At 33.7% G+C, this 17,332-nt stretch overlaps 1 protein-coding gene across 2 annotated transcripts in view; it reads right to left on the reverse strand.

The window, feature by feature from the left end:
* Positions 1 to 17,332, reverse strand: part of hth (Meis homeobox homothorax) — a 930,897-nt gene that overhangs the window by 227,788 nt on the left and 685,777 nt on the right. The gene's annotated exons all lie outside the window — the stretch shown is intronic.

A 17,332-nucleotide genomic window follows, 5' to 3' on the forward strand; every position in this document is an offset into this window, starting at 1 on the left:
GCTTTCTCCTATACATTTAGCTAAGTACATATTTTTGTTAGTCTTTTGCGTTACAGACAGATAAATCGACAAATATATTATATTGTAATGTTATTTATTGAAAAGTCCTTATACAAACAGCTATCAATATTTTTATCTATTAAAAAATCCTAAAGTACAGAACTTTATATAGGTACCGCCGTAACTGCATATGCATACACCGTTTGCAAAAGTCATAACGTAAAGTTATAGATGTTTAAAAGTTACAAACTGACAATTGAGAATAAGGTTAGGTATAAAGAAATATTTAGTCTACCCGAGTGCAAAAATAAGTAGTGGCCATACAAACAATATTTTTACTAGGCGGAATTATACTTGGTAGGCGAAAGAACCCAATTCGAGCGTACTAATCTCTTCTAACGGTCAAGTTTAGTTTTTAAATTGAAAATTCTGATATCACACGATATTCATAATTAATGTCTAATGATATTTTAATGTAAGTAGGTAGTAAGTTTATTTTTTTTTTCGACTACTTATTTTAAAATAAACACTTTTCATGATCAAACGAAAAAAATATTGTTACGGTCGGTACATATAAATTTTCCTCTTTAAATGTTAAATTGCGAAGGAAAAAAACACACAAAAGGCCACATATGCATACGTGGGTACAGTTTAAATTTGTGTACGTTTTTTTGTTGTTTCTTTAAAAGAGCTAGAATTTTATTTTAAGCTGAGTTAGGAGAGCATTTTTCGCTGAAAATGTTTTGTTTTCTACTTTTTAACATCAGCAAACTCCACGCCCGTACAAGAGTGGGGCGGATCACGATCACAGGGTCGTATCAAATACAAATACTACCCCACAGTTTTCTGATGGTTCGACAATATAATATATATTCATATTATATACCTACATACGTCATACAATTTCCGTATTATTGTCAAAATAATTTATATAGCACATCTTTTAAAAATATTTTTATTCTTAAAATATGATAAAAATTATCATTATAGACATACTACAAAACATCTGCGATCTATAAGGGGATGTAATTGTTACCAGTTTAAATATAATTCAATACAATTTTCTTCTAATTTATATTTATCTTTCTAACCCTTCAATGCACGGTGTTGCATTGCATTATTTGATATTGCGTTAGATTTTTGGATTGTCGAGGAACCATCGAGGAAGAACACGCGGTGAAAACCCAAAAATATAATACAAAAACTATAGGAACTCATTACACTTATTTTTTTTACACTTATTATTTTGTGCGAATGAAATTTTATTTAAAAACTTACAGTTCTCTGTAGCGAATAAAGTGTATGTATAAAACACAGGAGTAATATGACAGTAAATTTTATTATTACTAGTTTTATCTGGATATTTCAAAATATTTTCAGTTACAATACCTATAAAACTTTTAAAACAAATTGAAGTGAAGATGGACGTGTGTCTAGATTCAACCATTGTCGATCGCTGGAATCTGCCATTGGGGTGTGATACTGACATACGTTTAAAGGCACTGACTAGATATTCATATAAATGTACGGCTAGTGAAAAGAGTGGGCGCTTTTGATTTGACAATAATCAATATATTTCTTCATTATGTGTTTGTCTACTTTTTATTTTTGTATTTCACACGGACAAAGTCGCGGCTTATCGCTAGTTTTTAATAAGATTAGTAAGTTTTTATCTGGACTATTATTGTTATATAAATGTATACATACATAATATCTACCTGTATGTATTCAACGAAAATGTTTGTATTACTTTGAAAAACGAGCGATTTTACTAAGTATGAACAAAGGAAGATTATAATATTATATTCAATAAATTTCTCTATTTCTAATAATTTTGAGATTATCTTTTCCAGTAGTAAAATACTACCTACCTCTTTGAGTCTACAAAAAGATTATCCCACAACACTACCTGTGGTTGTTTGTTTGTATTGGTTTCCCACACACGGATACATTTTCCTCTACGATTCCTACCCCCTGGGCGTTCCCTGGAGGGTGAAATGGCTCTATTTTAACTTAGATAGGAGGTTTCCCACACCTCCGGCGTCCCCGCTCTCCCGGCAAGGGTGGCCAAATCGTTCCTCACGTTCCACCTTTTCTTTTTTTACTCTTGGCGGTGTTTTTTATGCAAAGCGTACAATGATTTTGAAAAGGAAACATTCGGTTTTCCATAAATTGTCTCTACACTGCCAGAGAAAACTTTTCTGCTGGCCTGGTAAGCGAATTTATTCGAAGTGAGAAAATGGTGCGTTGACATGGTTATTTAAACGAAAAATTTCGACAGAAATATCAGTAGTCCAATATTACGCCATTAAAATAAATTCATTTTATTATTATTATTAAAAAATACTAAAAAATTATAATATTAAAAACAACAATTCTGATACCTACAGCTAGTTTTATAACAGGGGAACATGACATTAATGGAAATCAAAGCTGCATCGGCCGATATGTGTACAGATTTAAATTAATCAATGGAACAAACTACCCGGACACATTTCTGCGAACAATTTGAATTATTTGCAATGTACCTAAATCGTACAAATTACTTTGTCATATTATTCTCATCGATTCATATTATAGGTATTGATTGATTTTAATAATATGAATTCAGATATTATAATATTTTCAGTAGGTTTTGAATTCACATTTGAGTCGAGATATTTATACAAGGTATTTGAAATGGGGATGGAAATAGTACGTATGCAGTTGGGCGTATCACTGTTTATTGGGGGATGTTATATCGGAAATAGATGCTCGTATAGTATTCAGATGTGTGTATATTTGAAACACTCGAAAATACGTAATAAAACTACCGGAATTATAAGGAAAAGACGGAAAATAAGTATATTGTATTTATGGTAGGTGCTCGTAACTCGTAAGTATCAAATATCTGATGATAATGACAGAAATATTATATTATTATACATTAATGTGTGCTAATTTGGTTATATTATATTTTTGGAATTTTCATATTAAGTTATTTAAGATATCAACGTAAAATTTCAATAATATCTGTTCTTTTCAGATTCCGTATTCAGGTTTAGCATGTTCATATATTACAAAAACAATATTTTGTATAATTTATACTCTGGATTATAAAAAAAAGCAAAATTTTTCAGATACAATCTGTATCTGATTTTTTCAGCGGGATAGAAAAAGTGTTCCCTATCACAACAGTGTGTACCCTGGCAATATACATAAAGCAAACCAGGATCCCAGCAAAAGGTAAGAGGTAGATTTCATCCTCTGTCTACCTGTAGTAGGTACCTACCGCAACCGCTAGAACAGCGTGAGGTAAGCTAGCGCACTCCTGGGACGAGAAATGCACACCACACACACGTCAGTTATATTATTCTGAAGAGTTTCAAAACACAGAAACGTTCCTTTTCCTATCGAAATATACCTATGCGGTGTGTTCCGCTATATCTCCTGTTTACGTATGCTCGCCTGGTAGCCGCAAAAGGTAGATAGACACACAGGAGTAGTTTATTTATGAGAATTGTGGGGGCGTATGATATTGTTGTTTAAAAATGTATTCGATGTACAAAATAATCTTTGAAGCAGGGCTCGCATTTTAGACTAGTCTGGCGGAACGGCCGAGGCGATCCCGACCAAGGACTCACCACCACGTGACTGTTACGATTGCGGTTCCCAGTTTCCAACTCTTGTCACTATTAAAAAAAACATCACGTTTCTTCAATTATCTGGCAATTATGACAATACATTGATCAGCCAGTGCGCAGCAAAACCTTAAGTGTACAAAGCTAGGGATAAAAGTATAAATAGTACAGAACACGCAACATACAGTACCTAATAATGATAGGTACTTGCTAGATTTTAGATTAACTAAAACGGTAATTTCTACATAATAAATACAATACAAACCTCGTCGGTAGTATTAATGAATGAATAGTATGGTTTTATCAATTAAGTATAAATAATCTACTTACATAAGTGCGAGATTCTTTTGTTTTAACACGAAACAAGATATAGTGAGAGTAGTGAAGACCGAAAGAAAACGATGCAATATGCATGATGTTGAGTCGTAAAGTTGACAGTAGGAACCGTAAAAATGTTAAGATTTCCACGCCTAATTACTGCGCACTAGAATGAATCGCATCTGCGCATATTCATGGTTAAATATACGCACATTGACCATTTGAAACACAAAACATGTCTTGTATCAAAAGTAATTATGATACAAACATAACCAAAAGTACACGGGAAACAAAGATATTGAATCTTCTTACAGATAGAGCCTTCTGTGATTTCTCTATAAAAATTGCTGAAACAATTTTCAGTTTGACGTACTTAAGTGCTATTTTTGTATGGAAGAAAGAAACATTAAGCAAGATATCAGGGTTTTTATGAAAATTAGAGGAACCATACGCTTTGTTTAAATACATCAAAGCATCACTATTTAGAATATTTATACTTAAGAAAAAATATATAAATGGCACAACTCTTGTTTATAGCTAACATATTTCAATGCAACAACATAAAAGAAATCATTGACGATTAATTAAACCAATTTAACGTTATGCAAGTACTCTTAATATAAAAAGCCTTTAGTTATACCAAGTCTAATCTTTTTGGGAATTACGTAGGTACTTTCAATCGTTCAAATTCGTGAAATTTTCAACTTCGAGCGCTTGGCCAGGGTCTTGTACGAAAGTTTATTTTTTTTAAAGTTACACAAAATAAATGAATAAAACAGATAAATTATGCAGATTGCGTATCAAAAAAAACGTCACGGTGTAAATGCAGGCATGTGCCGCTCGTGTCGCATTGGCGGGGGGCAATACCGAGTGTGGGATCCTCCGGCCGGAGCGTATCAAATTTCGCTTCGAGACAACCGCAATGCAATAAACCTTGCGATTTGTTGCGTCGGCCGACCCGGGCGCGAATAAATTGACGAGGAATCCTGCCATTTTCTATTGCGCTTCTTCGTCGTCGGGCCGGCTGACGGTGTCACATGCGTCGCGGGCATTTTTATTGAATACTTATTGCCGCATTACAGAACTAGTCCCAGCACCGACGATGACACCTAATTGGAAAATGTGCAAGTAGAACAAGTCCATTTTATCGTGGACATAAAATGCGCCTACGCAAAATCTATACGACATTACATTCTGTCAATGTTTTAATATTATATCTACAACATTGTCTTATAGGTACATACCCACCAAAGAGAACGGCACGTACTAATCCTTAAACTACATTTTTCAGATAGCCAAATAAAAGTTCACTACATAAACAGTCATATCGATGAATTACTTACATTATTTGACATTGCACGTTAGTGCTTTACTCTGTTGATAATTTTGAATATATCTATCGAATCATTTGAAGTATTAAAATGTAGTAACCTACTTTGAAATGATTTTTTGACAGATGGCTACAATATATTTTTGAGTTGTTACCACCCTTTTCCTCGACGAAATTTCTTTTTTTTACGTAATAGTGACCATTACAAATAATTAATCTAAGACTTTCACAATATTACATTTAGAAGAAAATAAATATTAATAAAACAGTACTATTAAAAAAGAAATAGATTAAACAGTGTGAAAGCGAACGCTGCTCTAAGTATGTCGAAAAGGGGTATGTATACCTGAGAGCAAACGTTACTCCTAGTAATAAAGGGTTGTATTATGTCAGTTGCTAACAGTCTTCAATACATTAACTCTCAAGAATGGTCTCCGTAACGAGTCCGAAACGTCGATGAAAGAATAAGGAAGAACACACGGTGGCGATCACGGTCCAAATATTACAGAAAAAAATGCATATTATAAGTCTATTTTTAAGCTGCTTGGACAAGTTAATTTCTTTTTTAAATATATGCTAATCAATCAAAAGCTTTCGTGATTGTGAATAAAATTGAAGTGAGAGTTTTAGACAATATGTTTCAAATGCGTGGGTTATTCAAAATGTCTTCGTGTGGGTAACAGGGTCGATTATATTTTATCCGTAAATACTCCATAAAATTTTGCAACATGCGCTTAATATTTCAAACCGATTCTTAAAAGGTTGCTCTAAAATTTATACGAACGACTCCGCATTTAGTCTCCGACCGAAATGGCATTATTACAGTGGTCTATATCTAGAATACAAAAAAAACTTCGATGTTTTATTGAATTTTCCCGATCCAAAGGAGCGCATTTCTTATGATGACATTTTGAAATAATGCAGCTGGCGAAATGGCAACAAAATAAATCATACATTATTAAAGTTTGCCGTCGAAGGATACCGGCAACGGTATATGATGCCCTGGTATATTTATGATGGTTTTGGATCGATTGTTTTATTTATTTTTTTACTTTTTCCATAAAATATACTTTTTTTTCAAATGTAAAGACTATAAAAGAGGCCAACTTTAAAGGTCTCTTGCAGGGAAGAAAAAACGTCGTAGGCTGGTCATCATGGGAGGTCCAAGACATATTCATGTTACGTATTGTATTAGATGCATTTCGAGAACAATCAATTTAGAAGGACAGTAGCATTTTTTTGATCGTATACAACTCTTTGTAGCCGTATTGCATTGTTAAAATTATTAATACAAACTAAATAAAACCTAAATATTATAACGAAGAATAGGCAACATGATATTCGACGTCATTCTTTTTATTTACAAATATTTCGATTACATTATTATATCCAATGAAATATGATAGGTATATACCTACAGCTACAGATATAATACATTAATTAAGAAAGCTTTTAATATAATAATTGAATGAAAAATCCAAAAAATGCTCAGACGATTTTTGAAAATGGTTTATTAAATTTGTGGTAACACCAGTTTACTAAAAGAAAACACATTATAATATTTGGTATTGAACATGGTCGAACTATGATAAGTATAGGTATGCACCTAGTAAAAACTAAAGTATAAAATAAAGCTGTGTTTTATTTGAATTAACAGAATATAATTCAACTAGGAATTGACAGTTAACGCAGAAAAGAAAAGAAATAGTATTTGAAGGTAAATACTTTTACAGCAAATAGGGAAATAAAAATATGAAATCTATCCATGGCGTGCAGTGACTTTACTTTAATTACTTTTAAATCTAGTTGGCATACTTCACATGGAAGCGACAACAGCAAATGCAACCTTAAATTGATCTTTCACTATTGACTTGACACTTTGACCATTCAATAGAAACGATGTATTTCAAAAGTAGCCCTAGCGACGTGCGTCAAATGCCGGCATTTGATATAGGTATAGCCGAAAATATCTCACAATACCTATAATATAGTTAAAGATTATAATATTTGTTTATTTCCAAGATTTTTTAATAAAATTTTGTTATTTATCTTAGCAATACTTACTTATTTTATGTATTGGAATATTTTAACGATGCACCCCACCCACAGCATCTATGAACTGCACGCCACTGATCATTTACATATTTATAAAACAATGTCTATGTTTGTTTGTTTTTTCCAATTTTGAAAGTTTGGTTATTTTGGATTCGAATTTAATTTGGTGTTCTTTTGTTTGACCTTTACTGCTCTCAGAAATATTTTCATTTTCACATTATTGTTTTGTTAAGATAAATAATGTATATCGATCAACGAAGCGACCTCGTGTGGTACCTACAGGATATTTCAGACAGTATTTTATAAGTATAAGCTATCATCACACCTACAGCTTATCGAATAAGTATAACAAATAAACAAACGTTAATAAATTGCAGTAATACCAAGATTGCGATACGGTTTTATCGTGCAGTTAGATATCTTATTTTATTTTCAATCAACAATGTCCAATCTAAGTACAAGACACCGTCATTTGTTCGTTTTATCTCCTGCAAGAAGTGAACCGGTGCATTCCGCCGTACCAAGCAAACTCTCTTACAAGTTCCCGTACCAATCACAATCTACAATATGTACATTTAAATGGGTACCGTATGATTTTACAGTGTCCGCTCGAAGTATTTCACTGCGACAACTATTATTAAATTAGTCTGACAATGAATGCAATCACAACACTGAAGGTCACTTTCGACTGGACGACAAAGGCTTTGAGTTGAAATTTTTTCACAGATGTGGATATAATAGGATCCCGACAAATCGAGTACTTTCGTAATACACAATATGAAATTAAATTAGATAAGGCTGGAGGCTATGAGTAAGGTAAAATATCTCTCTTTACTTTTATGCGACAAACTGTGGTAAAAAGATCTGGGGCTAACAATCTCAAGCTCCTATAGGTTCGTGGCGATTAAGAAGAATCCCGGTGGCTGTTTGTCGAACTTTGTCATAAAATGGCGCCAACTTTTAGAATTTATAAAAAAAATAAGCAAGCTGTCTTCTTCTTAATGAAGCATTGGTTTACAAGCCTCGATGGCACATTCAACTTATCACAGTTGGTACCTATTCATATTTCAGAAATCAGGTTTGTAAACCAGAGTAGCTCTTTTATTTCACATCTGTGAAAAGTACATTTTTTACGAATTAAAAGGCTTTGTGCAGTAAGTAGTATACCTATCTTAGCTCAAACTTGAGTATCGTATGTATTTATGATATAATATATAATATACACTGTGTTTTATTATATTGTGTATAACCCTACATATAGAGTTAAGCAACTCATAACATGTATATCATACCTATATCACGAACCTGCTAATTGTGATAATGATGCTATTGTGAACCTGCTAATTGTGAAAATCATAACAACTGTGAACAAGAAAAACTGAAAAAGTTTGGTAACGCAAATGGAAAACAGACAAAACGAAATACTTCAACTGTGTAAAGTTCAGCAGATATTGTCATTATTTTAGACTGTCATGATAGCACCTAGTTTAACTGTCAATATATTTTAAAGAATTCATGAAAACTTAATATTTTAATGCTACTTAATATTCTTATTATTTGATAAAAACTGTGTCTGCCACGTCGCTATAATAAACGAGAACCGCATTTTAAATCTGTTCTGGTGGCATCAGAGGAAGAACTCTTCCGAAAGAGTAGGTATGCCACTTCTTTCCTGAAATGTTTGTATCAAAAGATAAAAAGGAAGTATTGAAATATTAACTCATTTGGGGAATTAACTTGATCACCCATTGTATTATGATCGCAAGTACTTTACCTACATGGTTCGCAGAACATCACCGCCTTACAACTCAATCTATGCAGTAAAATCCTTCGCAAGATTCCCATATAAAACATGAACCGAGATGCATTCAAATCACCTCATTTGCAATCCATATATCGCCTGCACACGCCTTTTGGGTGAAACCATGTATTGCTTTGACGCCATTATTTAATTTGTCTTGAGATTCTTATATAGACGTGGTACCTACATTAAGTATTTATTGAAATAAAGCAGTATTAAATTATAATTAATGAACGTTTTGTACTAAGTATATGCATCAGTTTTAGTGACCGGGGTTTCGCAATACTTACTACCTACTTATAGTAAATATATAACTTACAGATAACAGTTACTTACTGTTCATAGATTATAATGTCCAAATAATTTAGTTTTAGAATAGAATGCTACTATAATGTAATTCGCCATATTAGGTAGGTACCTAACAGGGTTTTTTTGTAGTGTAACGCGGTGGAACGGCGTTCCGGCACCTTTTTTCATGGTACTTTTAACGTCATCTCGGGGGGACTGACAGGGCTCTAGCCTGGGGAATTGACCAAATAAGTGAGATAAACGCACTTGCTCAAATCGTAAAAAAATCGCCTGCGGCGCTAATTTTCTTCAGGCGTATTAACATTTTAAAATATGTGGTAATTGCATTTTTGGTTATTGTTGATACACTGAATACTGAATAGTAGGTAAAAAGTTTGGCAAGAAGTGAGTTCCGGCACCTTTTTTTTTTTTTTAAAGCCCTGCCTATAAGTATAAAAAATATTTATTCATCTAACCCGATTTCTAATTTGAATTAATTATCTTCGTAATTATGATTTGGTTTATAGAATTTTATGCAGTCACCTACCCATATCGAAGATCCAAAATACCGATGTATTCTAAGATTGCTTTGGATTTCACGTATAAACGTATCAGGAGATTATGAATTCAGCAAGCGAGCTAAATGCACAATTCTTTGCAGTCTACGGATCATGTATTTTAATTCAAACTAATCGTTGTAGGTACTCTTTTGAGATCAAAATGTAGACATAACGGTAAAATACTCTTGAGAAAATACAAGCTTATATAAACTAATATGTATGTAGCTAGGAATACCAGTACAATTAAGACGAGGTAAATCATAGATAGAGTACAAACTATAGGAACGTTTCAGGATTGAAACGTATCGCAAAATATTTCTGTATTTTTCTGTATTTCGTAATAATAATTCCCGATCGTTTTCATGCGTCATAATATGAAATGAAATAAATTGCAGCACATTATCTCGTTCCGATTCGAGGCGAACGTAATTCCGTTCAAAGCATAATGCATTTCAAACTGCCTATGACGGTTTCCAGAGTGTCGTAAAAATCACTATGCTCTACCGTCATCTCATGCGAGCCGGATACAGCGTGCATGTGTTTACATGTTTCCCTGCACATTGGAAATGTTATGTGCTATTCCATTGGGAGTAAGAAATAAGTCAATACCTCTTTTCTTTTATGCAACCCTGACATATGACAATACCAGTTATATACAAATATACCATGTTTGCCTATTTTCTACGCTATTTTGCCAGTTATATATAAACTATTAGTTAAAATTTACACAAAGGATAATAGAAATATGTATAATATCGATTGAATACGCGAATACGAGTGACTAGCAAATATTAAATACGTTTCATTATCTTATCAATGACGTTGACATTTACTTTCATAAACACACGACATCTCCTATACGAACTTCTTGCCATGTTAATAAAAAATATACGAATCCAGTATTTATACATTATTGTAGTGGATACAGTATTCAATATGTACTTCGGATGCCTCCAGAATTTTTGACACCGTGTCTAGGCCCAATAACCTAGTTATCAAACTGTCTGTTATACATAGCCCTAAATAATGTATATGTACTTACCTATCTTGATCAGGCATATGAAAATACTTCATAATCGGATAAGAGTATTTGTTTTGGTTTTCTGAGGTGTCTTTGTACTTATTTTAATATTGTACTTGTAATTAACGGCAATACAATTTGATTAATGGTTTATTTTTTAATTAAGTTAAATATCTTCGATATGGGATATAACTAACAGTAAAGTTGTATCTTAAAATATGTATAAGTACCTTGATTTGTTGGTGTTTTATTCTACTATTAGTAGGCACGTTGTATTTTCGAAAGATGTTTAGGTATATTATGTATGTTTCAGTTGAAAAACTCTACACTATTTCCTAATAAAATGTAGTTCTTTATAGTACCGTGTTCATACGCTTACCAGGGTAGCAGAGCTGTATAAATATTTGGTTCAAAGGAAAGAGAAAAAACCGCGTATAAGTATGAAAAGAAGTAAGGGTTAGACAAGAGAATTGTGAGACGGGGGACATTTATTCAGCCCGGGAGAGTCGTAACGCCATCGTCCGCACTAGGCCCGCAGGAGCCCTAGAGCGATGGGCCCCAAAATGGGCATGTTCAGTGCGTGGCCCATCGCACGACCACTCCGGCGGTATGCTAATATAATGGCCGCGTGTATCTCCTCTTTTATCTGCGCCCCGGATCAAATCTTAGAAAATCATGTGGGAGCGGGGTAAGTTATCGGTTATTTTTTTACCTAGCGGGAAGAGCGTAATCTTTTTATAACGCCATTTTACGATAGGCATAATGATTTGTATCAGAAGAAAAAGGGGTCACGGACAAAATATTCAGCTCGGTTTCTGGATTTGGATATAAATAATTTGATATCTTTTTAGTCACATGAATTTATTTTATATCATCATCAGCCGCGGTTGATCCACAGCTGGATGAAGGCCTCCCCTAGTTCCTTTCACTAGTTAAGATATCACTGTAAGACGGTATTAAGACAGCCGTTGTTCACTCGCCGAGCAACATTTCCATATTGCCATTATTTCATCTAGGTACTCAACGACTTCATCACATCGTGTACTTTTTTCTGCTTTCTTATCCATTGATTTTTTGTGGTCTTGCCACGTCATATCCAACATACACATTTCCATACATTTCCGTTGCACCACTCGTAATATGTAAGATTTTCACTAGAAGATTTTATATACTTACATAATAATTGACATAGGTACATACTGCTAAATAATTGTACTTTAGTACGACTTCAATAAAATTTACACCTATTTGATAAGGCCGGTACCAGCTTCTGGCAGCCTCATAACCAGCAATTATGAGACATATTGTAAAAAAACATTTACCGGACTATTGCGGCTCGTTTCCTGGTAAACGGAAAAAACCTTTAAGTTAGTTTGGACATAAAACATAAACTAAATAGAAGCTAACTTCTGATTATGAGACTGCCATAAGCTGATTCCGGCTTAATCCCAGCGCCTAATGTCATTACATAGCATACTATGTACGTAAGTGCACGTGAAAAGGATATTCGTATGTGTAAGTATCATTATCGTCATCATCGTCGTCTGCTAGAAGAAGGCTCCATATAGCTTCACTGCCACATACTGCCATTGAACGCTGAATGCCACAAAAGTTCCACTGGATGACTAGATTTGTTCAGCGAATTTCTTTTCTTTGAAATATATGCCAGACAATTGCCATTTTTGAGGTTTTATCTAATTTTATTACACCGAATACCCTGGCTACACGTTATTCTACTCTACTCTATTTAAGCTATGCCCAAAATGCAGTGTAAACCCCCGTAATAACAAATGCGATCGAAACATGGACCCTTAGTAAAAGAGAGGTCCAGAAACGACTATGTACCTATAAGGTTACCAATTAATTTATTAAAAACCGAGATAAAATAATTTCATTTTATTTATTTCTATGAAATTAATACTTTTTTGAGAACATGATCCAAAACGATGTATCAGGCTCTCATAAACGACGCTGTCTTTTCCTAAGGCAAACCGAACAAGCCACGCCAGAGGGCAATGTGAGAGCATTGTCTCGCGAGGTTCGAGTCATTCCCGTTCGCGGGTGAACAAACATCGATATGACACGTAGTTTAAGATGGGTAAAGACCGCGCACTCGCTAGTACAAAGGATACAATATTATATGAAGACAAGTTTTGCTTGGAACGTATTTATTTACGAAAGCAGAAATTTAAAGTGAACCCTTTCATGCATCATGCCACCCAAATAGTTTATGCTAGAAAAGTGAGCAATGGATTGACTTAAACGTTCATAATAACAGCAAGACACTTTTATTTACACTTTTAAGTATATGTGGGATTTGGTTGTATGGTGACCGAGTGACACACGTGTAAAGATATGTCAATGCATTACATCTGATTATAATTATATTATGTTAATTTGGCAACTTCTGACTGTAACTAAAACTGACAGTCCCGAGGCCTGCCATGAAATGATTGAACCAGGATCGCTACATAATATACAGTATAATAAATACAAAAGCTTATAGTACCTACAACACAAAATCTTAAAATTTTTTGATCAATTCTATAACATTTCGGTGTCATCAAACAACAGCAGGTAAGTAAGGTACGATTCAGCGTTTACTTGGTGCCAATTCATTATATTTTAAAATAATGTGTTATTACTTACTATTCCCAAAGTATATTTTTGTAAGAAACGTAGTTCATTTACTTTTTGAGCTTTATTAAGACGTGTGAGTACCGAAATTTATGTCACGTTATAATAATTAGTGGTGGGAGTAGAAAATAAGTTATATGTGGGAAATAGACCGTTGATAAGTTATAATTAGGGAGAGAGGAATGAGGGTGTGGAGGGGGGCGGGGGAAACATTATCGTGAACACCAAATGATAAACAGAATGTAAACCATAGGTATATAAACACAAATAATTCGTTGGCAAAAAAGATACCAGAGATTCAGAAAGAATTTGAATACTTATTAGGTACATCAGTGTCATCAATCTATCTACAGCTAGATGAAGGCCTCAAGCTGAAGCTGAATCCATTCTCGAATATAATAATAAAATCATTGGCATGCGATGACTTTTGTTTGTGGGGATGCTGTCGAAAAAAATATAACTAATGTTAGATACGTATTATCTTATTATGATTTTGTAACTAACTGAATTTTGGTGGGCGATCGTTGAAGTAATATAGTGTGGTACTACGGATTAGTACTACTAGTTTATTATTTCTTGATGATGATCGATATATATAGCATCTATGAACCGCACGCCACTGAATACTATACTACTGTTTTCACTGTATTGTTGTAACGAACGATTTTCTTTTAATCTATGGTTAGAAAGATTCTTTATGTTTCTTTATTTCTCGATCTTTATTTGTTGCCTACTTCATATACCCACTAAAATTAAATGCATCATTTATATCTACTCGTAAGCTAGAAATATTAGTAATATCGACATGTCACATGCGGAATATATGGAACATATACACATACATGATAGAGGTTCACAAACAAATAAGCTTGTTTGCCAATCTCACTACCTAATTTAATGTATAGCTCTACAAGTACCTACAATGGTTGTCATGGGTACAGAACTAATGGTTTTCAGTGGCGCACTTAGAAATAAACTAGAATAAATTAAATAATTAAAGGAAACGTTTTCTTGTAACCGAAGTGAGAACATAAAATTATGTGGAGTCTTACGCTAGCTGTAGGAAATCGGTTGGGGAAACTAAGGTTTGATTGGAACTGCAGTAGGTACCATAAGAATAAGAAAAGTATTTTTACTCTTTTCTTAACCAATAATAAATTGATACCAATTGAAAAGTATTGCAATATCGTATTAATTTAAAGCATCGAATACTCATTTTTTAAACTGTATTTTTCATCACTATGGCTAATAAAAATCTTGCAGCACAAAAATGTAATGCTTGCTACAAATCAATCTGTAAAGCGAAGTATATTTTGACCTAACTTATAATAATTACACGTATGCACTTTAATAGTTGAGTGACAAAGTGTCCAATTATGCAGTCTCGTGTGTAGAAAACGTGCATACTTTCAATGTATTTGGATTCAGAGTATGGACTTAATATATTGAGTAAATGGCCAACATCCTTTTCTCATTTATGAAATCGTTTAAAAAGCTTTTTCGGGAGGCGGTCAAAATCCACATCGAATTGAAGAGTTAATAAAATAAAATTAGGAACGTTCGATGAAAGAGATGATAAACAATAAAAAAACTTAGTTATCAAGAGAACATGAGTTACTGATAGATAGATAGATACCTATTGTGATTTGGAAATATATCCGTACCACTGCTGTGTTCCTGATATCGTAGGTACTGCACGAACCTTGCCAGGCGTCCGTCCTACATGACATCGTCTGACACAAACCATTCATAATGCAAGCCCGTGCATGCACATCCACGTAATGAGTGCAGTGTCATCACATATCAAAGCTGCATCGCCGGATATGTGTGCAGATTTAAATTAAACATTGGAACATCTACCCGGAGACATTTCTGTGAACCTAATACTTGAGTAAGCAATTTGAATAATTTGTATTGTTAATCATATGAATTATTTTGTCTGTCATTGATTCATATAAATAAGTAGGATATTGATTGATTTTAATAATAGAAATCCAATTATTATAGTACTCGGATAGAAGAGATAGTTCTTAGTAATTTTGGATAACCGTTAAAGCAGAGATATTAATATAATTTATGTATTAGAAATGGGGGTGAAAATTGTACGTATGCAGTTGGGCGTATCACAGTTTATCGGGGGATGTTGTATCGCAAATAGATGGTCGTATAATATTGAGATTAAATTCGTGTATATTTAAAAAAAATACGTAATAAAAACTACCGGGATTAGAAGGAAAATAGGTAGATATTTCACTTATAAATACAATCATATCGTATAATTTATATACAATTCTGGAAGGTACTCAAAGTATCAAGCCGTATGATAATAATAATTATACAATGATGAATTAATTATTAATTAGAATATTTAGATGAATAATCATAAATAATTCACAAATAATAATCTATGTATTTTACAACTTAGAAATTATTTTGTCCATTATAACAAGACTCACGTCGCAGGTCGTCAGATCTTGTTTATTTCGAATTATACGACGTACCTATATATAGATAATTAGTTTTTTCTATAGGTACCAATTAAACAACACATCGAATCTTTATCAAAGTCATAATATCATATTAATCTAATTAAAAAGACTTCGATATTCAAAAATAGAATAAATTCATTCATTATACTCATGGAAGTCGAAATTTTCAAAAATGGAATAAAATACGGTAAAGCTTTTGGGGATCTGTTGGATTTTATTTGAACTAAAGAATTGCAGTGGCTATTTATAGTGACATCAAAAAAGTCTATAGGGAAAACGTCTTGAGATATTTACTGTCCCAATAAAGAAAGTATGTCGTCATTTTTCGCGGAGACGAAAATCAGCCTGACAAATAATTTCCGACGTAGCAGTCGGCGGACGGCCAAACACAATCGCCGTCATTCGTAATTGCCGGGCATGGAGATTTAAGGCTGTCATGCGCTCTACCCGTCACGCGGTGACGTGTCACGTGACGTCTTGACGAGAGAGTGACGTCCGCGACGTCGGGGGTGTCCTCGTCCACGTCACGTTTCATTATTTGCGTCGCCATCGGCGGAGGGAAATTCTCCGCAATTTATTTGACGTCTTTTTTCGGGTAGGTACCCTCCACTTACAATATACTACATAGGTCAGGAATGTGGAGGCTTTTGAATACGCCATCAAAGTCTTTCCTAGTTCTCTTGGCTACATTTCGTTTTTTCTCTATATATTGTCAAATATTACTGTGGAACTTGCTTAATACATACATTACCAATGTATCGACTTATGTGCAGGTTATAGACATCTGGGCAAGACCCATCATAGTAAGATCATGACACGAAACTGTAAAGATAAACGATAATCAGCACTACCACCGTAATTCGCAATTGAGTCCCACGGTTTGAATATAGTCAACCTTGCTTCAAAAATTCAATAACACTTAGTCCACCAGTCCTTCGAAGCACACAGTGTCCATCCAAGACGACGTAAAACTAAAATACTAAATAATGTATTTACCTAAATTAATATTGACCGGGAACATTTCTAGCTATATTATGAATCAGTCAGAAATCGTGCAACGAAGAAATTAAAATTAAAGATCCACCAGTATAAATTGTCCGCTGAGTGAGGGCGCCACATGTTTCATTTGACATATTATCATTCAATACTTTTTATACTATAGTGGGTTCGGTTCGAACACCAGACGATTTATGATGGTATATCGATACAAGTT

This window comes from Rhyacophila brunnea, unplaced genomic scaffold, assembly GCF_057557595.1.
Source record: "Rhyacophila brunnea isolate RB1 unplaced genomic scaffold, BYU_Rbru_1.0 scaffold_20, whole genome shotgun sequence".
NCBI classification, from domain to species: domain Eukaryota; kingdom Metazoa; phylum Arthropoda; class Insecta; order Trichoptera; family Rhyacophilidae; genus Rhyacophila; species Rhyacophila brunnea.